The sequence below is a fragment of the Narcine bancroftii genome, chromosome 14 (genome assembly GCF_036971445.1).
Source record: "Narcine bancroftii isolate sNarBan1 chromosome 14, sNarBan1.hap1, whole genome shotgun sequence".
Lineage (NCBI taxonomy): Eukaryota > Metazoa > Chordata > Chondrichthyes > Torpediniformes > Narcinidae > Narcine > Narcine bancroftii.
The window spans coordinates 20,251,443-20,257,442 of NC_091482.1; the positions used below are offsets into that span (position 1 = coordinate 20,251,443).

Genomic DNA, 6,000 nt, shown 5'->3' on the forward strand with positions numbered 1-6,000 from the left:
TTTGCCATGCCCTTTTTCCATTGGTACAGATATCCTTTGATTTACACACTTTTCAAGTTTTATGCCTAATGAGCTTGTATCCAGGTGCAGGACCATTTTTAACCAGGAATATATTGATCACTGTGACATGAAACAATTGGAAGATCGTTTTATCCTGAGATTAAAGTTCATAATCCTTACTCAGGCCTGTGTGCGGGAGGGCAGGGTTTGCGGGCGATCGGGTTGGACAACGACAGTGCGGGGGCATCGGCTCTCGCTGCAGGTCGGGATCTCGGCGGATCAGCGGCCCCGTCACCGTGAGTCATGGGTCGGCCTGCGGCAGGGAGGGGGAGTGGGCAACGGTCCTGGTGAGGTCAGGCCTGAGGCCTCCGGTTCCGGGCGCTGGGAAGCGGCCTTGGCTTCCCCTGACACCGGCCAGGCCCCAAAACCAGAGTCCTCGGTGAGACCCTGCAACGTAAACAGAGGAGGTGGGGGCGATTAGCGGGCTGACGCCAATGCATTTTGGGATTTGTTGTATTACTGTGCATGCGCTATACTGCCGCGGCGGCCAGCGGGCCACCTCTAATACATTTTTGAAATGATCTTGCGGGCCAAATATAATTATATCGCGGGCCAAATTTGGCCCGCGGGCCAGAGTTTGACATGTGTGATCTACAGGGAACGCTGCCATTATAGAGCAGCAGCAATCATCAAGGATCCACATTATCCAGCACACGCGCTGTTCTTGCTGCTACCATCAGGAAAGAGGTGTAGGTGCCATAAGACTCGCACCACCAAGTTCAGGAACAGCTGCTCCCCCTCCACCAATCAAACTCCTTAATGACAAACTCAATCAGGGACTCATTTAAGGACTCTTACTTTTGCGCTTCATTGATTTTTAAAAAATTCTCCCTATTGCACATAGTTTGTTTACATGTTGTTTACAGCTATTTATTTGTTTACATATGTATTGTGAGCAGTATTTTTTGCGCACCCAATAAATGGTGATTCTGCCTCGCCTGCAGGAAAAAGTATCTTAGGGTTGTATGTGATGTCGTGTATGCACTCTGACAATAAATCGGAAATCTGAAAGCCCACAGATGCTGTAATTGTAGTAAATACACAAAATTGCAGGAGAAACTCTGCAGGCCCCAGGATCTATAGGAGCCAAACATATATGACCAATGTTTTTGGGCTTGATCCCTTTCTCAAGGTACCTGCGGGACCTGCTGAGCTCCTCCAGTAATTTTGCGAATTTAATATCATTGCTAAGATGACTGCTTTTAGCTACTCGCTGAACTTCTGTTTAAGTGTGGTTTACAGCTGAGATTCAGTTACACATAGCATCGGGTATAAGTTCCCATCCGATTACCCTCTAGGACTGCAGGGGCAGCCTTGCACCAATAATAGGCTTTAGTGCTATGTTTACATAAATTAAGAAAATTAATGAAAAGGATACCATGGCATGATCAAATTATATTCTGCTTCAGTTAGCTGAAGCATATTATTCAATAACAGAAAAATGCGAAGTACTAAAATGTCTTCTTCAGTTTCAGTTCCTATCCACACAACACTGGTGGTAGAAAAACCTTATTAGAGCTATTTTGACCTACGTTTAACAATTTATTTACAATTCACAGAAGCAAATTAGAGGAGCAGTAACGCACTGAATATTTATCCCAGTGGTTTGGTAATACAGCATAAGACATCCTTGACAATGTGGCATAGCTACTTGATGAACTGGTCTGACCAGGTATGCCTCATGTTGAATTTCCCAATCTTCCAGGCAGTCATCCAGTTCACATACTGCACCTTGTCACTACACTCTCAAGCGTCATTCAGATGAATGGTGAAGCCAGTGCTCAAATTTCCAGTGCTAATGTGGGCTTTGGCACGCTGCAGTGGCACAAAGAGTATGCATCTCACAGCACAGCATATCCTTTGCCAAATATGAGTGGCATCTGGGTTTGGTGCGGTGGATCAACTTGAGGCAGAGGAGTGGTCCTGCAAGTCATGCAGCTTCCAGTCAGCCAGGTTAAATCCCGACCTCTGGAAGTCTGTGTGGAGTTGGAATGTTCTCACTGTGACCACTTGGGTTTCTTGTGGCTGATTTGGTTTTTTTCCTACATGCCCAAGGTGTGTAGTTTGGTAGGCTAACTGTAAAATTGCCTGTAGTATGTGGATGAATGGGAGAATCTGAAAGGAATTGCAGGCAAAATTGTACAGAGCCCTAGTGAGACCTCACCTGGAATATTGCGCCCAGTTCTGGTCCCCAAATTGAGGAAGGACATACTCGCTATAGAGGGAGGGCAGCACAGATTGACAAGGTTAGCTCCCAGGATGGCAGGGTTGGCAAATGCTGAAAGGTTAGAAAGATTGGGCTTATGAGAGATAGGGTTTAGAAGGATGAGGTATATAAGATTATCAAAGGGCTAGACAGGATGAATTTGGATTACATGTTCCCAATGTTGGGAGAGACTAGGACAAGAGGGCATAGTTTAAGAATATAGGGAAGGCCCTTTAGGACAGAGATGAGGAGAATTTCTTTTACCTAGAGAAGTGTGGATCTGTGGAATGCTTTGCCTCAGAGGGTGGTAGGGGCAGATTTGCTGGATATGTTCAAAAGGGAGTTAGATAAGGCTCTGTTGGGCAGAGGAGTTAAGGGTTATGGGGATAAGATAGGGAATGGGTACTGACAGAGAATGATCAGCCATGATCTGAAAAATGGCAGTGCTGGTTTCACGGGCCAATTGGCCAACTCCAGCACCTCCTGTTGTCTATAATCACATGGGATTTGTGTAGGATTAATGTAAATAGACACATTATAGGCAACCTTCTAACCACATTGAATACACAAATCTCCTTTAGAAGTTTGACATATGGTAGCTGGTAGCCTTGCCTGCTTCAGTCTTTTCAGGATGTGCAGTTACTGTTGTGCTTTCCTGGTAAATGAGGAGTTGCAGAATGTTCAAGATAGGTCACTAGTTAAGTGAACTCCAAGGAACTTGGTGCTCTCCACTCTCTCCACTGCAGAGCTGTTGATGTGTAGTGGAGGGTGGTCGTTCCTGGTCCTCCTGAAGTCCACGATCATTCCTTCGTCCTGTCCATGCTGAGACTCAGGTTGTTCCTCTCGCACCACATCACAAGATTTCTAACTACATTGAATTCTTTCTTCTTTGGCTTGGCTTCGCGGACGAAGATTTATGGAGGGGGTAAAAAGTCCACGTCAGCTGCAGGCTCGTTTGTGGCTGACAAGTCCGATGCGGGACAGGCAGACACGATTGCAGCGGTTGCAGGGGAAAATTGGTGGGTTGGGGTTGGGTGTTGGGTTTTTCCTCCTCTGCCTTTTGTCAGTGCATACACAACCTTCTAACCACATTGAACCTTCAAACCACTTTGAATTTTTTTTTTTTTAAATTTATTTATAGTATCTCCATACATTCATTTCAAATTGACTTAGTATAATATTACATAATAGATACTAAATAATTTTCAAATTTTCACCCCCCCCCCCACCTCCCCTAACCCCTTAGGAAACCACCTTGTGGTGGTTAATTCCCAAAAACCCAAATGGGTGTGGTATAAACCAGTGGCCTATGACTTTCGGGAGAGAAGTACCACCCCCTCCCCCCCCCCCCCCCCCCCAGACAGACAAAACACACGTATAAACCGAAAAATCATCATTTCTTATATCCATAAAACCCCGGTCCATCAATTTAACCAATCTTATTCATAAACTCTTTTTTTTGAAAATCCAAACTTGATATTAAATTTTGCACCCTTTCCACCCTCCCAACACTGAGCTAAACATTGTTTACAATCAATAAAAGTTTTTTTTAAATTTTTTTTTCAAGTCTTCCTGAATTTCATCCACTGAATTAAAACACCTCTGAACATTCCAGTTCAACACCGAATCTTCCATTCTTCTCAGTCTCAAGTTGAATTTGTAGCTTACTTTCAAAAAAAGTTTTTCAAATCTTTTAAAATTTTCTTGAACATAATTCCTTCGGTCTTGATCTTCTAAAGCATCAATGTTATTCATAAGTTCTTTCTTCTATGTTTCCCAATTTAATATCAAATTTTCCACTTTGTCAATCTTCTCAATGTTAAGTTGAAATTATTGTTTATTTTCAAGAAAAACTTATTCAAAATTTTTAACTCTTCTTGGACATTGCTCCTTCGACTTTAATTTTATAAATCATCAATCTTGTTCATAGTTTCTTTCTACTGAGTTTCCAAATTTAATAAAGTTTCCGTTTTTTCCAATTTTCTCAATATTAAACTGATCTTGTTATTTAGTTTTAAAAAAAACCTTTTCAAAACTATTAAAATCTGTTTGCAATGTATGCATACTCACAGATAATAAATTCACTCTTCCAATATTCCATGCAAAAAAAATCACTGATAAACCTTATTGCAGGTCAAGGAGTTCCACATATATGTTTATCTTCAGAAAATATTTCAAATATTTCAAATCAACATTCGTCGCCATTTTCAAAAAGGAGTCCGAAATCAACTTTAATAAGTTCTGTTCTTGAGAAAATTCCAGCACCAACTCCGGCTCTGTCTGGGCAAATAGGTCAAATTTCTTCCAAAGTCAAAAAATGTAATTTTGTTCTGTATTTATAGATAATAAATTCATCCTTACGATATTCCATTCAAAAAAAAATCACTAATAAACTTTAATGTTATCTGGATTTTTAAAACTCACGGGCAACCAATGCCAATTACTGCAATTTATCTTCATAAAACATTTCAAATCAATATTCATCACCATCTTTCAGAGGGGTGTCTAAGGCCAGCTTATCCGACAGTCCAATTAATGAGCTCCGTTCTTAAGAAGATTCCAGCCTTGACTCCGTGGTTCTGTCTGGGCAAGTAGGCTGAATTTCTTCCAAAGTCGGAGAGTGTAGTTTTGTTCTGTATTTGAACTCTATTTTCCTTAATCTTTGTTGCCATTTTAAATTAAAAACAATTGATAAACAAAACAAAGACTTTTAACAGAAAAGAAATATTCTTAAAACGGGTATTTATATAACTGCCTGGGGGAGACCGGGAAGGCACGTCCGCTCCCTACGCCATCTTGCCACGCCCCCCAAACCACTTTGAATTCTGAACGAATTTCATGACATGTTTGACAATAAATTCTGATTCTGAGTTTTCTGGACTTATGTCCCTGAGCTTTATGTAAATTTTGAGTTAGGTTTCCAATTGAACTGAGGTAAATTAAGTATTGTCTGGGATTTAAATTGTCAGTGGAGAGGCCACTGGTGAAAGTAAGAATGTCATAAAAGTTTTTTTTAAATATATTTTTTTATTTTTCACAATGTAAACCATATCAACCAAAATATCTACAAACGTTTCTCATTAAGTATACACAATGGCATTTTCTCCCTTTTTCTCCCCTTTCCCTCCCTCCCCTCTAAAACCCATAAATATTCAACATATATAATACAATAAAACCATAAAACAGTATCTTCACACAAAGGAAAATAAACAAGAAAAATGCGTCATCTATTTGTTACACATTGAATCAAGTCGTTTTGTCTTCTTATCATTTTAGGGGATGGAGGTCATCGGCAAGCTCTCGCTGTTATGTTCCATGTATGGTTCCCAAATTTGTTCAAACAATGTGACTTTATTTTTTAAATTATATGTTATTTTTTCCAATGGAATACATTTATTCATTTCCATGTACCATTGTTGTATTCTCAGGCTCTCTTCCATTTTCCAAGTTGACATTATACATTTTTTTGCTACCTCTAAGGCTATCAAAATAAATCTTTTTTGCGCTTTATCCAATTTGAGGCCTAATTCTTTACTTCTTATGTTACTTAAAAGAAAGATCTCTGGACCTTTTGGTATGTTATTTTTTGTGATTTTATTTAATATCTGATTTAGTTCTTCCCAAAACGTATTCACTTTTGTACATGCCCAAATTGCATGTACTGTTGTTCCCATTTCCTTCTTACAGCAAAAACATCCACCTGATAATGTTGAATCCCATTCTTTTAATTTTTG

At 40.1% G+C, this 6,000-nt stretch overlaps 1 long non-coding RNA gene across 1 annotated transcript in view; it reads left to right on the plus strand.

Annotated features, from left to right (window-relative positions):
* LOC138749823 (uncharacterized) overlaps positions 1-5,617 on the plus strand; it is a 40,520-nt gene extending 34,903 nt beyond the window's left edge. The window contains exon 3 of the long non-coding RNA XR_011348879.1: positions 5,543-5,617. This is a non-coding gene — a long non-coding RNA (uncharacterized lncRNA). The remainder of the gene's footprint in view (positions 1-5,542) is intronic.
* Positions 5,618-6,000: the final 383 nt, after the last annotated feature.